This window comes from Cygnus olor, chromosome 3 (assembly GCF_009769625.2).
Source record: "Cygnus olor isolate bCygOlo1 chromosome 3, bCygOlo1.pri.v2, whole genome shotgun sequence".
NCBI lineage: Eukaryota > Metazoa > Chordata > Aves > Anseriformes > Anatidae > Cygnus > Cygnus olor.
Window position 1 is genome coordinate 104,342,305 of NC_049171.1, and position 16,959 is coordinate 104,359,263.

A 16,959-nucleotide genomic window follows, 5' to 3' on the forward strand; every position below is an offset into this window, starting at 1 on the left:
TTCCTAAGGAGGCTAGTTATACAGTCCAGTCTGTGGTTAGAATGACAGAGTTTGTGAGCTTGAGAAGCTGCCCTTTGCAGCAGCGTGGTTGAGTGTGTTTGTCGTGCCCAAGTGAAAAAGTTGTTGACCTCTCTGATACACTTTCAGTGGGTCAAACCAGTCATAAATTCTATGCATCTTTATTCAACTCTTGATTCAAACTAGGGGTTTTCTGTGCTGCAGAGCCACTGAGTAACAGGTGGTTTAGTATTCATCAGAAAGTGTACCACTCAAGAATTCATCCCTCCTGTGACCTTTTCACAGTGCTGGTATTATCCTTCTCCCAGACAGCCAACGGCTGAGCTTCCTATCAGCAACATCACATTGTCATGTTGCCCGTGGGCTCATAGAGGACAGTAATTTTGGTCCCTCATCTAGGAGCACAGTGCTTCTGAGTTGGATTTTACATGGCAGAGGAAGAGAGAAACCACTAGTACAAAGTTCATCTTGTGTATTTAAGGAGGAAGGACCAGCAGTGGTGGAACCCAAAATACGTATTCACAAACCAGAACAAGATCTGTGCTTGGTTGAATGTCAGTGTGTGTCAGTGTGAGTTTCCAACTGCAAATGCAGTTTTAAACCTGAAGGATTAGAAGCTTTACCACTCCTGCAAGAGTGTTGCCTGCTTCTCGCTTAAGTCTTGTGATACTAGATAAATTAAGTGAATTGCAGCTTCTGTTATCTGAGTATTTCAGGACCATGAAAATATGCAGATACTTGATAAAAATTTCAGATGAAGAAATCAGCTGCGGAGGTATGACTACTATTTAAAATAAGAAACAAGGAAGTAATAAGCCAGTCTGCAAACGTGAATATGAGTTGAAGCAACTCCTTAATGGAAAATGCAGATTAAACTTTCATGAAGGGGGCAAGGGAAATGGCAGATGACAGCATCCTAGCCAGCTGCTGATTAGTTGAAAAGCTCTTGTGTATGTTCTAAAACAATTATCTGCACGTTGTGTTAATGCAATTTTGATTTTGTTATTCTTACTAAAGAAATGGAGCAAGGCTAAGGCACTGAGCGTATTACCAAATGGGAGATAATGAACTGCAGGATTATCAAATGGCTGTTGACTTGAATTTGTGACTACTCAGACAAAGAAGAATGAGGAAGATAATATAAGATAATAAACAATATTTTCTTTCAGGTTATCACTTTATTAACAGAACTGCAGAGTATAAAGGAATGTGGATTTGCAAGAAGTAAGTAGCTGAGATGTTAATTAATGTGTAGTACTCTTAAGCAGAAAAAACACTTGTAATGCTAAAAAGATAGCTGTCTACTAGGGGAAAGAATACGGGGTAAACAGAGTAGTTGGGTTCATGCTAGACAGAAGTCTTCCCTTTATATTAATCCTGAGACTGGTTTCAGGATATGCCTTGATCTCACAGAATTTATCAATTTTATATATCTTTTAAACAAGATTTCATAGTATTTGTTATACTTCTTTTCTTTAGTAAATCAATATATGGTGTTTGAGGTTTGACAGGGTGGGTCTGAAAACAGAATTGTCTTCTCAGGAGAATTTCAATTTTATGGGAAGAAAAATATGTACGTTTTTTCATATATTCATGTCTTCAATTTTTTCTAAAATTTGTGATGTGCAATAAGCACATTTCTTTTTAATGTTGGAGGAGAATATAGCTCATCCTAGTCAGAAGAGGTTCAGTCCAGATGTTCAAATAGTCCTTAGAAAGATACTGCTATAGTATGAGGCCATCCTAGTTTTATTATTTATAAGTATTCAGATAAACAGCAGGTATCCTATGAAGATTTGTAAACTTCCATTATTTTGTAAAATCAGAGTGGAATTGGGTTTTCTATTAGTTATTTTCCTCCATAAGATTTAGCCATTGAATCAGTGGAAATAATTGTTGTGCTTGCGTTAAAAGATCTGCTACAAACCACAAATGAAATAGTAGGAGAACGAAGCAAGATCTGGAAACAACACATAGGCTCAAAATTATTCATAGGCCTTATAGCAAATGAGAGATTTATGGATTTACAGGTGTCACTGTCACGTTCTTTGTAAACAGAGAGGGTTTTCAAATAAAAAATGTTATTTACAGTGAATAGTTATGGTTGTTCTACATGAGATTTAAATTTTGATACTCAACTTGGCAACACATATCAAGTGTTGCAACATGGCTCTGTAGGAATTTGTATAACTTTCATACACTAAACACAAAGCAAACTTGCTTCACAGTCTGTTGGGCTGTGAGGAGAAAAAAGAAAAAAAAAAGCTTTTTTTATGATGGTCAACTTCCAACTCATTCTCTTTCAGTACAAGAAATAGACCAGATGTTCTTAGCATTTTGCAGCTTGTTCTTCTCATTAGTACGACACTTGTGCTTTGTTATTGCAATGTTATTTTTCTTTAATGAGCTTCCTCTGAAGAGACAAATTATCTCACTGTAGGACAGTGTGTTTGTTTATACAGTAGGTATGTATTTATGCAGGCTGTGGAGAAGTGTGTGTTCGTTGATTTTTGAAATCTTCTTTGCTAATTCCTTAAATCAGTGAAGACTTGCTTGCAACTCATCATGAAACATTCTGTTCCCCAAGCTGAAAAATAAAAATTAATTTCAGTGTGCATCAGATGTTAGTGTACTCTGAGGACTTGCTGCATACCTGTGACTAATGTACTTCAGCGAGTATATCCAGAAAAGGCACTGACAATGAAGAATAAATGGCTTGTAAAATGGCCTCTTTCTCACTCTTAGAGACACTTTCTCCTTGTCAAGATGAGAGGCAAATTGAAAGGACAGCTGGAAGGAAGTGTATTCTGCTCTTGGCTGTGTTTAACCTTCTTATAGGAAAAGACTACTGCATTAACACAGATTTGTGATTTTTTTCCTGTGTAGTAGGGGTAGTGTTCTTTATCCATGAGTGCTTGTTTCCATGGGCACATTGGTTTTTTATTGTACTTTTCAAGTACAGAAAACTCATATATTTGTGCAAAGAACATTCAATGAATTTACACATTGTTATTTGATAGTTTTAATTTCTTTCTAGCCTTTCTGCTGCCTTGGTTTTCTGTGTATGTATACATATATATATGTATGTGCATATATATATATATATATATATATTGCCATGCTAATGACAGCTACCAGAAGTAGTAGCAGTCTCTATTTACAGTCTCTGTAAATAAAAAATGTAATGTATGATGGAGTATCAGCAAGACACTGTAAACTTTGTAGCTACTTTGTAAACTACTCCTTACCAAGCATAGTCTAATTATATGCATTACCAGTTATTCCTATAACCTGTGTTTGAGTCTGAGAATGTCCTTCTGTGTTAGACACTTACTTCATACTGTTTTGAAGAGCTGGGAGAAGGGTTTCTGCATGTCATCAAAGCAAAACTAGAACACAACATGTTTAAATTAATAGCCCAAGCTGAGTTGTATTCCTAGCTCTTCCAGACTTCATGTATCTTTCGTACCTTAACTAGCACTAACATTTAGATGCCTCTTACTCTGCAATATTTTTGGCATTAAGTTGGCCTGGTCCACTTTTAATAAATAGAGATTATCATATGGGATTTTCTACAGGCCTGTGTACAGGCCCTTTCTACAGGGATCCCAGATCACTTTCTACGGGGATCTGTGAGCTTAACTGTGCAATTCTAGAGTTTTCTCTTATAGCAGCTTAAACTGAGAGTGCTTATTTTATCCTACTCAAAGTAATCAAAGAAGGTCGTAGTGTTTAAGGTAAGATACTGAATGAGAATCATTTTACATCTTTAAAGATTTTTTTTTTCTTTTCTTAGTACCATGCAATGACCATTTAGGTGGCCCCAGGCATCTTGCGTACTTTATAATGAATAATCTTCCATTCAATTATGAGTTAGAAGCTATCCCTAGCTATCCCTAAAGTTTCATCTGTTTTCTTTGTTTGCTTGTTTTGAGAGCACAATAATTAAACAGATCATATAATGTAAGAACATGAGAATGGCCATACTGGGAAAGCAGGACAGGGAAGCAACTACCCACAATATTCGCTGTAGGCAGACAGGCTTGCCTTGGGGCTTAGGGGAGCAATACAATATAGCACTCCCACGTTATATGATAAGTCTGCTGGGATACATGCTACATACAATATGTTGTTGATTTGGAATCTGCAAATCTAGATGCCAGTCCTATGCTGAGCATCATTGCCTTTCTGTGTAGTGAATTATATTTTGAGTGCCTCTTTTGGTAAAAAATCACTTCCTCTAAGTTCCGTTAACTCCCTTTAGGCTCAGTGGCATAGTCTTTCGTATCTATCAAGTGCAGCCAATCTAGAAATGCTTGGCATTTTTCTTTTGCCTTCCATATATAAGAATTTAAAAGAGGATAAATACAAGTGTTTGTCTTTTGTTAAAATGAGGAAAATGTGTGTTTTGTGTTTTGCTTTATTTTTATTTTTGAATCTTGACTTGATAATAGTGGGTTCATATTACTTGCAAACCCAGATAAGTCATTTTTATTAGCTGAATACTCAGGTGTCACAACAGAGATGAAAGAAGCAAGCACAGCATATTTCTAAATGGCATTTCCTTAAGAGTTAAAAATAATAATAATAATAATAATAGTGGGCTTTAGTCATTGTTCTGCATTTTTTCTTCTTCCTCTTCTATGGCTGTGAGCAGTTCTTTCCATTCTTCTCTGAGAGGTTGTCATATAAATTATCTGGTGTAAACATGAGTAAATAAGATGATGAGTAGACTTCACCAGATTTGAAGAGGTATTCAAACAGCCAAAGCATTGCCTATGCCAAAAGAAACAATCTGATTTAGAACAGAGCTGCAGTAATTTGTTCTGTGTGCTGCTTTTAGGGTGGGTCATCTCACTGCTTTCACGTGCTTCCAGTGGGGAAGTGGAAAGGTCAGGCAATGAAGGGAAACATTTTGCTGTATACCACAGATAAGCATCTTTGGCAGTCATTTGGAGCCTTGCAAGGCACATAAACGGCATTAATAAAGGTTAGATGGGAACTCCTTTTCACCTGTCATGGTAATTTTGTTATCAGAGAAAAGCCCAAGCTGCAAAGCTCTGATACCAGTTTTGAACAGCTGAAGGTGCAAGGATGTTCAGGTTTCAAGGCGTTGATTCAGAGCAGTGCAGAAATAAAAGTCCATGTTTAAACAATGTACTGATGCAGGTTTAGTTCTACTTTAAGTGTTTTTCCTGAAGGTGTGGAATTATATGGAGAGGAAACAGAGAATGGTTTATGTTCAACTACTGTAACAGATTATAGCTTTTTAGGCTGCCAACTTTGGATGGTGCTGAGTCGGTCATACACATCAAAAAGGCCACTTTATTAGAGCTGAAAGTTCTCTGTGACATACAGAACTTGGAATTTTCCATACTGAAATTTATTAGATTAACTTTCCAATTACTAATCAAGCCAAAGTAGTATCTGTTATGCCAGAGCGGATTCTACAAAATACTGCTTAGTAATGATGCCAAGGCATTTGCAAATCAGTGACAACAGCTGGATTAACAGCACCAATTAACGTTTTTAATAGCAATTTTCATTAAATACATTTGTTTAAGTATGAATACTAGTGTAGGTTAGGTATCTGTTTGTCTTAGCCACCTATGGAGAAAATTAAATGGATGCAGAGATGGAGGCTTAGCTTTACTGAAGGAATTGATTACCTAGTTAGAGAACAGAAAATCTGGTTCCGTTACCTGTAAACCTCCAGAAAAAATAGAGATGGTTGTAATGACTTTGAAGCAAGAAATGACTAAGATGTAGTTCCGACTTTTTCAAGGTAGGTGTGTGACAGGCTGCAGATATTTCTCACTGTATGGCCAGTGTGAAGAACAAATGGTTAATGGTAGGGGTTTGGTGTTCAAGGGGCTCAAGTGATTGTTGTCCTGTGTAGAGCTGAACTGAATATGGACTTCTGTAAAATTAGAGGTGCTTACAAATATTCAGCAAGCTTGTGAATTCCTGATTACCTTAAAATCAAGGAAAACTCAAGTAATGGAAGTTAACATGTTTATTATTTACAAAATGAATTTGGGCTTCCAGTAGCCCAAAACCTCCTGCTCTGTTGTACAGTGGAAATTTGACAGGAGGCTGTGGGTGGATTAAGGAGTATTTCACTGCAGATGAAACTTTGGGGACCAGCATTTGGGTTTTGCTTGCACAGGTGAGAAGTCACGTTATAAAGTCATACTAGAGCTAATACGCTTTCCGTGGTATTGGTGTTGTGTGTTTGCTTATGTGCTTAGCTGAGATGTTTGGGGAGTTTGTCATGGCTGAGTGCTGTGTGAAGCTGAGCAATCCAGTTCTTTCCACTGACTTGTGGGGAGAATGTGCCTGTCTGGAAAGGTAAGGGGAGGCATAAAAATATGTTGGAGTAGGGGCACACCTTGAGTGATCGTTGACTTATATTTTCATTACACAGTGAGTGATAAAGTGTAGTTGAAATAACTGAACTCTAACCAGGTGAGGTCTCTCATCTGGGTGTAAAGCACTGCATAACCCAGGGGAAGAGCTTTTCTGCTTGGCTGTGATATCCCCCAAGAGATGGGAATTAGCTCTGTGGAAAGGACACATGTTACAGACAATACTTTAATCACTCTCTGCTGTGTGTTTTATTGTCGGCATGAAACTATGCATCTCAGACTGCTTTGTGGGTGGGCAGGTGAAATGTATTAGAGCTATACATTGATTAATATGTGTGTTATTTAACATTACACCCATTAACCATCAGAGAGGGTGGGGCACCAAAGACTGGCCCTTTGTGTGAAGTTAATTATGCCCATTACAGCAAGAATGACCTAAACTACTTATGAAAATTAACCAACTTATTGGTTACTCGTTTTTTTACCTATTACACTACTTTTACCAGCAGCCAAGCCTTTTTATTGATGGAGCTGAGTTATTGAGTTCTTTGTAACTAAGACAACTGTTCATAATGCTGACTGCAGAAACTTCAGAAACTACAGATCACTTTTTTTTTTTTTTAACTCCAGCAACATAATCAAATCCTTACTCTTTATTTTTTTGTGTATTCTGAAAAGTACCTTCCTATTCCTTCCTTCTCCTTTGACCTTTAACAGGTATTGCCCTCTTGTTCTCCTTTTCAGCTTGCAGGATGAACGGTTACAGAGGGCAGGAACTGGCATTTTGCTAGCCCAGGTGTATTTATAATTAGACTGTTTGTGAAATTGCTGAAAGCTTCCAGTTTCTCATTGTCCAGCTACAAGAGCATGTTAAGTTGAAGAATATGTTGTTCCTTAAAGCCTGACACTGTCATGGAAGTGATACAGATGTGCAATGTGCATTGTCTCACTGGCAGCTGCAGGTATGAGACCTGGTATGAGTATGAGCTGCAGCTTTTTTTTTTTTTTTTTTTTTTTTTTAATGTGTGTGCAGTACATTTCTTGCCTTAGAGATGCCAGTTTGTTTGGTAGTATAAGGAAGTAATGTTGTGCCACTTCTTTCTACCTTTCTATTCTTTTTGGCAATTGGTGCTTGTTATGTATGTTGATGTTATGTGCTTCCTGCGTGGGGTGGAGGACATAGAAAAGATGGAGTGAGGTTTACCTTTGCACAGGGCATTTCTCAGTGTGGTCTGTTTAATCATTTCGATCCCCTCCAGACTCAGTATTAGACCAGAAATTTAGACCAACAACAGTTTGATAACCTGTATTGCAAGCTTGTAGAACAAGTTCAGGAGGGTAGAGACATTATATTCTTGAGAACTCTGTTGAGATTTGGAAGTTTGGTAGTGGAGTTGACCACTTTTTATCTCTTTGGAATGAAAAGCTATAACAATGACGTGGCTCGGGGAGGGAAAAACACTAGGGAAGCAACAAAGGGGATGCGTTGTGTAGCGATGGTAGCATATCTGTTTACTGGAAAAACTGCTGTAGGGCTTAGTCCTGCTAAGAATCAGTGTTTGCTGTATTACAGTCATCTGTTTTAAAACAAAAACAAACAAAATTTCTCCATTTCTTACGACTACCCAATACCCAAATACTCGGAGTGTTTTTTGCCAGATTGGGTTCACAGAACATGTTAGCCTGTCATCTCTGAGAGCCTGTCATCTGTTACTGAGACCTGCACTTTGATCACCACCGAACATATCTAAAGAAGGAGATTGACCTGTCTTTGGCCACAGCACAATGGATTTTTTACTCCTTTTCAGGCAGAGATAATGACCATAAGGATTTCTCTCCTGCATCACCTTTGGTCTAAAAAGTACTAACACTGAGAACAAGAGATAATTTATCAGGTTTCCCCTATTACCAGATGTCTTTTTAATTGATGGGAATCTTTTTACAATCACTTAAAATAATTGCTTTTGAAGAATTTTTTCCCAATTGACAGCAGCTTAATGACAGGTTGTGACTTTATAATCAATTTTATTTATTGAATGGCTAATAGTACTAAAAGTAACAACTTTAACTTTGATATGGGGTGATTGATTTGGGAGGCCACTTGTAAATAAATGATTTCTTGTTCCATAAAGATTTTTTCTATTAGTGCTTTTTGAAGTAAAGAAAAAGAAAATCAGGCAAACTAATTTTCAGTAGCTGAAGAACAGCACAGGTAGGATAGTTTGTTATAATAACCACTGCTGCCCTAACTGTTTTTCTGACTACTAACAGAGCTGTGTGTTTTAATGGCTAAAAAAAACCCTGGAAATCAGCGTTCCTAGGTGTTTTTCCATCACTGAGTCAGTATGCATATGATCACACCCAGCAGCCATTTTGTCCCTCAGCAAGACTCTTAAAATAATCTGCAGACTGTCAAATGCTGTAATGCTAATAAGGTTCAGTTCTGGTAAGGTTATTTTACAAATGGAGTGTAGAAAACTGCATCAGCCTGTTATTTTCTGAATACATTTGCTGAGTTTACAGATGACATGATGCTTTTTTTTTCCCCCCCTGCACTGTTAACTGTAAATCCAAAAGTCAAACCAATTTCTTCTGGATTTTTTTTTCTGGTTGTCAACAATAATAGAGGTTCTCTGGCTCAACCTTCGTGCATCCTACTCTTCTGTTGTTGAATCTAAGTGAGAGTTTTACTTTTAATGTTTGAAGTAGAGGAGCACCCTCCTTTGTTCCCAGAAGTTGTCGGCCTTGTGGCACCAAGGATTTGAATTACACGTTAATACAGGTCTGTTTGCTTGCATGTATATTAAATAAGATGAGAAAGTACAAACCCTTTTCAGATCATTATTCTTCAGAGTTGGATCCTTTTTTGTATGTTTGCAAAGCACTTGGAGTTCCTTCAGAGGAAAGGTGCTATAAGTTCATATTACTGGTCTGCATGTAAGTGATAGTGGGCCATTCTGTTCCTTGGCAGTAATGGCACAGTGAAAATGGATTATCATTAATGTTAGCAAATACAGTTTTAGCAATGTAAAACCCATATCTTTGTGAAACTAAATGAGATTTTTCTTAACAGAGCTACTTTTATGTATCCACTATGCATTGCGCAGACTACTTCACTATTCTTAAAGCAGCTACCAGTCACCAGGAGCAGTCAAGCAGTCACTGCATTTTCCATAATTACAAGCAATTTTCCAATTGAATTATCCCGTGATTTAATTCCTTAGCTTGCATCTGGAGAGCATCAGCAATGTGCAGCTGTTTTGGCTTTGAGTGTTAATTGCTGCTAAATGCATTAAGAGTGGCCTTGCTGCAATGATTTCAGAAAAGAGTTAAATCCCAGCTCACTTCTGGATTAAATTTTTGCTTCTTGTTTCTTAGTCTCTTGACTCACATTGTGATACAGGCCATAGTTTTATTAGTATTTGTCTTGGGTAGTTGTGAATCTTAACTCAGAGTAAATATATTTAGTCACTGAACTGAAATCGTATTACAATGAAATGCAAAGATTAATAGAACCGTGCCAGAGCCAGTAAAAACCGAAGGGCTGCAGATTAATCATAGAATCATAGAATGGTTTCGTTTGGAAGGGACCTTAAGATCATCCAGTTCCAACCGCCCTGCCATGGACAGGGACATCTCCCACTAGACCAGGCTGCCCAAAGCCCCATCCAGCCTGGCCTTGAACACCTCCAGGGATGGGGAATCCACAGCTTCTCTGGGCAACCTGTGCCAGTGCCTCACTGCCCTCTGAGTAAAGAATTTATTCCAAATATAAAAAATAATAATCAAAATCTACCCTCTTGTAGTTTAAAGCCATTACTCCCTGTCCTATCAATACATCCTACGATAAAGAGCCTCTCCCCAGTTTAGTGATAAACGCTGTTAGTTTATATTGGTGTTATGACTGCATAGTTATGGATGGCAAAAGAAAAAGACTCAAGGTAACTTTGCAAGGTACAAAGGATCTGATGAAATAGGTATGATACTTCACATCAGAGGATTCTTTGGACAGGCCGCGTACTTCAAATATATGATTAGCGTGTTATAGTTTGTCCCCAATGGAAGGACTGGCAAGTATTTGGACTGGAGTGTTTGTGTGTTTTTTTTTTTTTTTTTTTTTAAATTTCAGAAAGAAGAAATAGGAGGAAGATTGAGAGCCTTGTAAGGCTAAAACTATCATCAGCGCTTTCCATGCTCTGTTAGATTCCAGTGGGAACAGATTTTTTACTGAAAGTCCCAAATTCTCTTCTTTACTTCTTTCCATTAAGTATGAAGAATGTAGTTAGGGGATTCTTAAGAATCATAACTCCTGTAGTTTAATGGGAATATTCTTGAACTGTACTTAATTAAGTAATGATGATACAAAGAAAATGTGAAACTTGTAAAGCATGAATTCATTTTCTAGCTTTGAATCCTGTAAGCTCTAATATGGTTATTTAATATCTTGACCATTTGATAACCTTTTATTAACAGAATAAATACTTATTGTGAAATGCTGTTAATATAATGCACTTAGTATAACAAAAGTGGTTTACAAAATAATTCTAATGGCAAACAATTTCTAGGTTTTTAGTAAGAAAACGTTACTGTTAAACGAATATGGTTTAAAAGATATTTACCCCTTACATGTAGAGGTTATTTATCCAAAGCTGTGTAACACATTTGTGTCTGAATATGAAAAAATGGCTCATTTAAAAATTCTGAGATTCTGCAAGTCCTATTCATGTTAAATATGGAATGTGTATGGTTCACTTTTCTGAAAGCTTGGCTGTTTTCATCCAGCTGTTTGGACAAGCTTGGGCTGTCCGATACACGAAGTTAAATTAGTTCTGGCTAACTTCCTAAGCCACCTTAAGGTAACAAAGCTGTATTGAAATTCACTGTTTTGTCTGTTTATTAAGATACTGACCCTCCATTAAAATAGCTGCCTATGAAGAAAATTAATTAAAAGAAATTATTTACTTAATATCTGCAGGATATTTGATCTTACACTATGGTATAAAACTTCTGACTATATTAAAGGTGGTGCATTTATATGACTGTGGAATGGAAAATCACAGAATCACAGAATTGTAGGGGTTGGAAGGGACCTCAAGAGATCATTGGCTCCAACCCTGATAAAATAAGTTCTGATTATATTACTGTTTATATTTTCAATACATTTTAAAGACACTGTTTTGTACAAAGTGTGTGTTTCAGAGTGTGTACATGGATTATACCAATTTGGTATCCAACTCACTTTCTCAAAGGCAATTTGCATTTGCCCTATGATAAAAACTCTATATTTGCTTCCTTTATTTGACTGTAACAAAGGAATTTGTTACGCTGTATTGTGTCTTATTTTTTGTAGCCTCACAGTAAAAAAAAAAAAAAAAAAAAGGGGGGGTGGCAAGCCCCCCACTATAAACTTCTGTGCTGTTTAGACACGTTACATTGATAAGTAGGTTCTGTTTATGTCTGAATAATATAAAGGTGATTGAATTTTCTTAATGGTTATGTCTGGTTCATGATTTTTCCTTCCAGTGAGAATCCTATTGTGCAGGTTTAATGTAACCAGGGCACTAGGCAACAAGCAATTGAATTACCTGCGTCTTGCAAAAGTTTCTTTTGTTCTCACTCAAAAAACTGTTTTCTATATGGCTTGTCTGCTCAAGAATTTCACACTTATCTCATGTTTTCACAATTATTTTTATTCCTTAAAGGAAGGCTTAATTTTGAAACATGGACAAGTAGCAAACACCCTGAATTAACTTTTTCATCTTAAAAGATAAACATATTCTGTCACTTCTGTTCTACGTCTGGAGATGGTTTATCCTGTTCCAGTTCAAACAAAGTGCTTTAGTTGTATTTGTAAAGTCTGCATGGGCAACTGCAGACTATTCAACAAGCAGAAGAGAGAAATTCCTGAAGGAGTGCTGAGAAATGTGTAAGGTTATTCGATTGACTGATAAAAGAATTTACAAGTCATTGCCTATAGATTGTTTAGAGAACACAGAAACAGCAGGCCATGCAGGATCAAGAGGCATTGCTAATTTAGTAGTGGAATAAATCAAGGAAGAATTTGATGCCTTTAGGACTGGAGTCCCGAAGGCAAAAACTGTAGCAGAAAATGAAAAATCAACTACATGGGGCATAGTAAGAATTTCTGTTCTAAGTAGGGATTTTATCACCAGGAAGTGGGAAGGGAGGCTTGAGATTTTCTGCAAATTGCCATAAAGCAGCTGAAAGACTGGTGAAGGCTTCCAGAAGAGTTAAGAATATGCCATTGCTACTGTATGAAACAGCAACAGTGCCTAATGCAGTGTACTGCGTACCGCTCTGGTCAGCTATGAGGAAGGTAATCTAAAACGGGAATAGATGTAGAAGAGGGCTCCTAGGATGCTGTTTGGAGAGCAGAGATCTTGCTACACCAAATGAAATTACAAAATGTCCTTTCTTTGTCCATGACATGAGGAATAGATACTGATATTTATAAATATGCTGCGGGAAAGAAAGGCAAGTACTGAATTACAGAAAAGAGCTAGCTGAGGGAAACGGAAGTGTTGATCAAAGAACATAAACAGGCCATGAATTCATTTAGCATGGAAATGAGGAAAAAAAAATATGAGAGCTGCGAATTGGCCTTCCAGTGATGGGAGCCAGTAGTCTAGACAGCTTTAACATAGCACTTGGTATTGTCTGTCAAGAGATGAAAGAATTGCCTTTTCTGGTATTATTGTGATGTGTACTTACTTGTTCTAAAGTTCCTACTGTGGTAGCGTCTGAATTGTCCATAAGGCAATTATTAGAGCTTAGATTGATCTTCTCAGCTGTGTACTGCACATTTATACAGGCCTACAGCCTGATGAAAACATCTGTAGCCCAGACTGTGCAGATCTTTAAAAAAAAAAAAAAAAAATCCCAGACTGCAACTGCACCCTGTCCAACAGAGCTGGTAATGCTGTCAGTTTTAACAGTTGTGCTACTTTATACAAGTATATCAGTCTCTGGCTTGCTCTTGCTCTCACATTGCTGGGTTCTCTCTGCTTCTCAGAAATGCTAGTTTTGTTTTCATGTAGATTTGAATGTCCTGATACACTGGCAATTTGCTGAGCTTCTTTTTACAGCATAGAATGGAAGGACTTCCACCACCCCACAGGAGACCATGGTGGCAGTAAGCCATCTGCACTGTTTGCTTAGCTGTGCTGTGGAGAAGTAAAAATGGGAACTTGGCAGCTGAATGCTCCCCCATGTCCTCCACCAATCATGCACCGTGCACTGCACTGTTTGCATTTGGTAAATGTGCAATTAAGGATTTTTTATTCAAATTACCTGGCCAATTACATGCAATGCAAAATTCCTTGCTTGTAGTGTGGTGATAGCCTGAACTGCAGACATTCTTGTGATTAAACTGTCCCTTGATGATGAAGTGGATAATTAACAAGAAGGGATTTTGCTGCATAGTGAGCAAAGTCCAAAAAAAAAAAAAAAGAATAGAATTGAGTTTTCACTGCTGTAATATGGTTTTAATGGTGCTCTTCTCCGGCAGGAGAATTGTGTCCAACCTTGCCTGAAATGAAAAATGTATAATCACATGCAGAATCAAATGGTAGACCAGATTTCTTTAAACAGAACATAATTTTAACTGGGTTAAGTGCCTTGCCAACTTTTCTTTCTGTGATAGTTTCATCCCAATAAAACCCAAGGCAGGCTTTGCCAACCCTCATGAAGAGCATTTGTAGATGAACATCTTTGTCCTTTGTGACAATTTGTGTAGTTCTGTGCTTTCAGACCTGAAAATTTGAGTGTCAGTGTCTAGTGATGACTAAAGATGAAGTATGTCGGAGTTGCTATTGTTCATTTGTTCTGCAGTCGTAAAATAGGAAATAGACACTTAATCCTCACACTGTTAAGTGTTGTGTGGACATGCAGTAAGCTCCATGAAAAGCCACACAGCTCATCCATGACAGCCTGGCATGAGCTAGAAGTTACGCAGGCAGAAAAACTATGCTCCAGTATGGCATGTTACTCGAGCTGATATTTCTGTACGTATGCCTGAGCTATTCTCTTTAGAATTTATTAGGTTTTCTTTAAGGCTATCCACTTAGAAAATTTAATCTTGTGAAGATGTCAGCTGAGAAAAATTAAAATAGTTCAGATACTGTATTTTTCTCCCTTAGAAATTTCAAAATATTAGCAAAAGTAATTATCCTGATTGAGCAAATGTTACAAGTTATGCCCAATATTGTGGATTAATACAATTAAATTATAGTAACTGGTTTAAATGAATGAAACCTGGAATTTTTATTCTTCCTGGAAAGTTGTAGCAAAACAACCTAAAATATACATGAATTTGTATGAACTTCCTTTGGCCTGCTAAAAAGTAGTTTTGTACGTTGTGCAGGCCATTTTCCTTCAATCAGATCAGTTTTAGTCTAAAACCAAAACTTAGAGCAAAGATGTTTTTGACGACAAGAACAAGTTAGATCAAGGAGTCTATATTCCAGCTAATGTAGTTCATAAAACCAGCAATCATCATTTGGTAAATTAGTGCTTGAAAATGGGTTGACAAACATATGAAGTATAATGCAGTAATTGCATGAGGTCTGTGGGTACTGTGTTGTTATGGCATTATCAGCTAAATTAAATTTGATCAGTTTTATATTTTTTTTAACTGTTTTTACGTACTTAGATTTTGCAAATGCTCATTATGGTTGAGCATGGTGCTATCTTCTCTAACAGAAGAACATTGTTTTTCGCTGTGTTTCTCAGATATGTTTGTCCTTAGAAGTACTTTGTAAGTTCTTATGTGTAGTGGCTTCTGGTTTGATATATTTGTTACAGCTTTAAAGGCTTAGAAACTTGTGTCTGATATCTCTGAGGTAAGCCTGACTCATTGCCTTAATAAAATCAGTGGACATAATAAAAGCTAAAGAGAACTTTGACTGTTACAGCAGTTATACTGGCAAGCTCAACTTCCCTTTAATCAAAAGCAAATAAAGTAACTTTCCTTAACACCTTTGATAATTTTGCATGTTAACCATTCATGTCAGGCTATGGGCACAAACTCAAACACAAGAGGTTCCATGTAAACGTCAGGAAGCCTTTATTGTGCAAGTGACAAAGCACTGGAACGGGTTGCCCAGACAGGCTGTGGTGTCTTAAAACCCTTGGAGATCTTCAAAACCATCTGGAAGTGGTTGTGGGCAGCCTGCTCTAGGTGGCCCTGCTTGAGCAGGGGGTTTGGACCAGATGGCCTCCAGAGGTCCCTTCGAACCTTAACCATTCTGTGATCCTGTGATATATAAGACATCAAAGCTAAACTGAGCTTTTAAAAAGAGGAATAATTCTGATGAAATTTCCTCTACTGAATCTAGCTAAAAGTACTCAAAATATGTTCTTGTAGAACTTCATTCGCCATTGACTTTGAACAGAAATATAAAGCTAAAATGAATATTAGTTCAGTTCTGTAGGAAGTTAGACTTTTTTTTTTCATTTTTATTTTATAGATGTTCAAAAGTGGGGGGGAGGAATTAGTGTTTCTTAACCTGCAGGGAATTTCTCTTGCAATCGTACAGATTTTTATCAAAGCACAAAAAATCCATACAACCTTAGGCTTGTTTCAGTTGTTGTAAGCATATATGTTTATGCTTAACAGTAAAATACACAGATTTCTCTGTTAGAGAAGCTTCATGAAATGACTTGTCTGCCCCTATAATTTGTTAGGAGTGAAACAAGAATTGCCTACAGGTGCTAATTTGGAAGAGATTAAGACTTAAGGATGACCTCCTGTGAACTAAACCCTGGGGAGGTCCTAATTTAGGAACAAAAATGGCAACGTTTCTAATTTTGTTTAACTCTGAAGGTGAGAGCTCTGGTGCTATGCTATCATTTCATCATGTCTAAGATACTGTTGCAGACAGTAGTACTATATCATACTCTTTGAGGCACTGCTACAAGAAACACTCAAATATGTAGGTATGGGATAAACACCTAAAACCAATTCCCAGCCATGTCTAGCAGGTATTGCTTACATTGTCATAACCACATGTTCATATCTTCTTAGAGCTGTAGATATTATTATCTCTATAAAATGCTTTATTATTATTGTTCTTGGTTTCAATATTTTATTACAGTGAGTTCCATAAGCTAATAGTTTGTTGTATAAAAGGTTTTACTTTTATCAGTTTTCAAACTGATACATTGCAATGGTAGACTTCCCCCCCCCACACCCCCCAAAGCCCCAAAATGTTAGTAGGGGTTTATTTAACATACAGGAAATTAGGTTGATCTTGATGTAAAAAGCTTTCAGTATCTGACTCTCTCCTTTATTTCCATGGGATTGAGATACTCGAGCACTGTTAAGTACTTAACAACCTGTAAAAAATCTCTTTGTCTATAGCAGATGTGTGTGCTATTTATTTGTGCTTTTTTTTTCTTTGTCTGCAAGACTATAATTAGAATGTTTTATACAAATGTTTCCATATCTGGACAAAACTTTTCACTGATTTGATGGACTTCTTCCGTAGTTTGCAAAGTGATTTGGACTTCTATTTTGATTTAGGCTTAGCAAATGTGCTAAAATGCATTATTG

At 37.0% G+C, this 16,959-nt stretch overlaps 1 protein-coding gene across 5 annotated transcripts in view; it reads left to right on the forward strand.

The window, feature by feature from the left end:
- The window catches only part of ALK (ALK receptor tyrosine kinase), a 313,946-nt gene that overhangs the window by 100,726 nt on the left and 196,261 nt on the right, over window positions 1–16,959 (forward strand). The window lies entirely within an intron of this gene.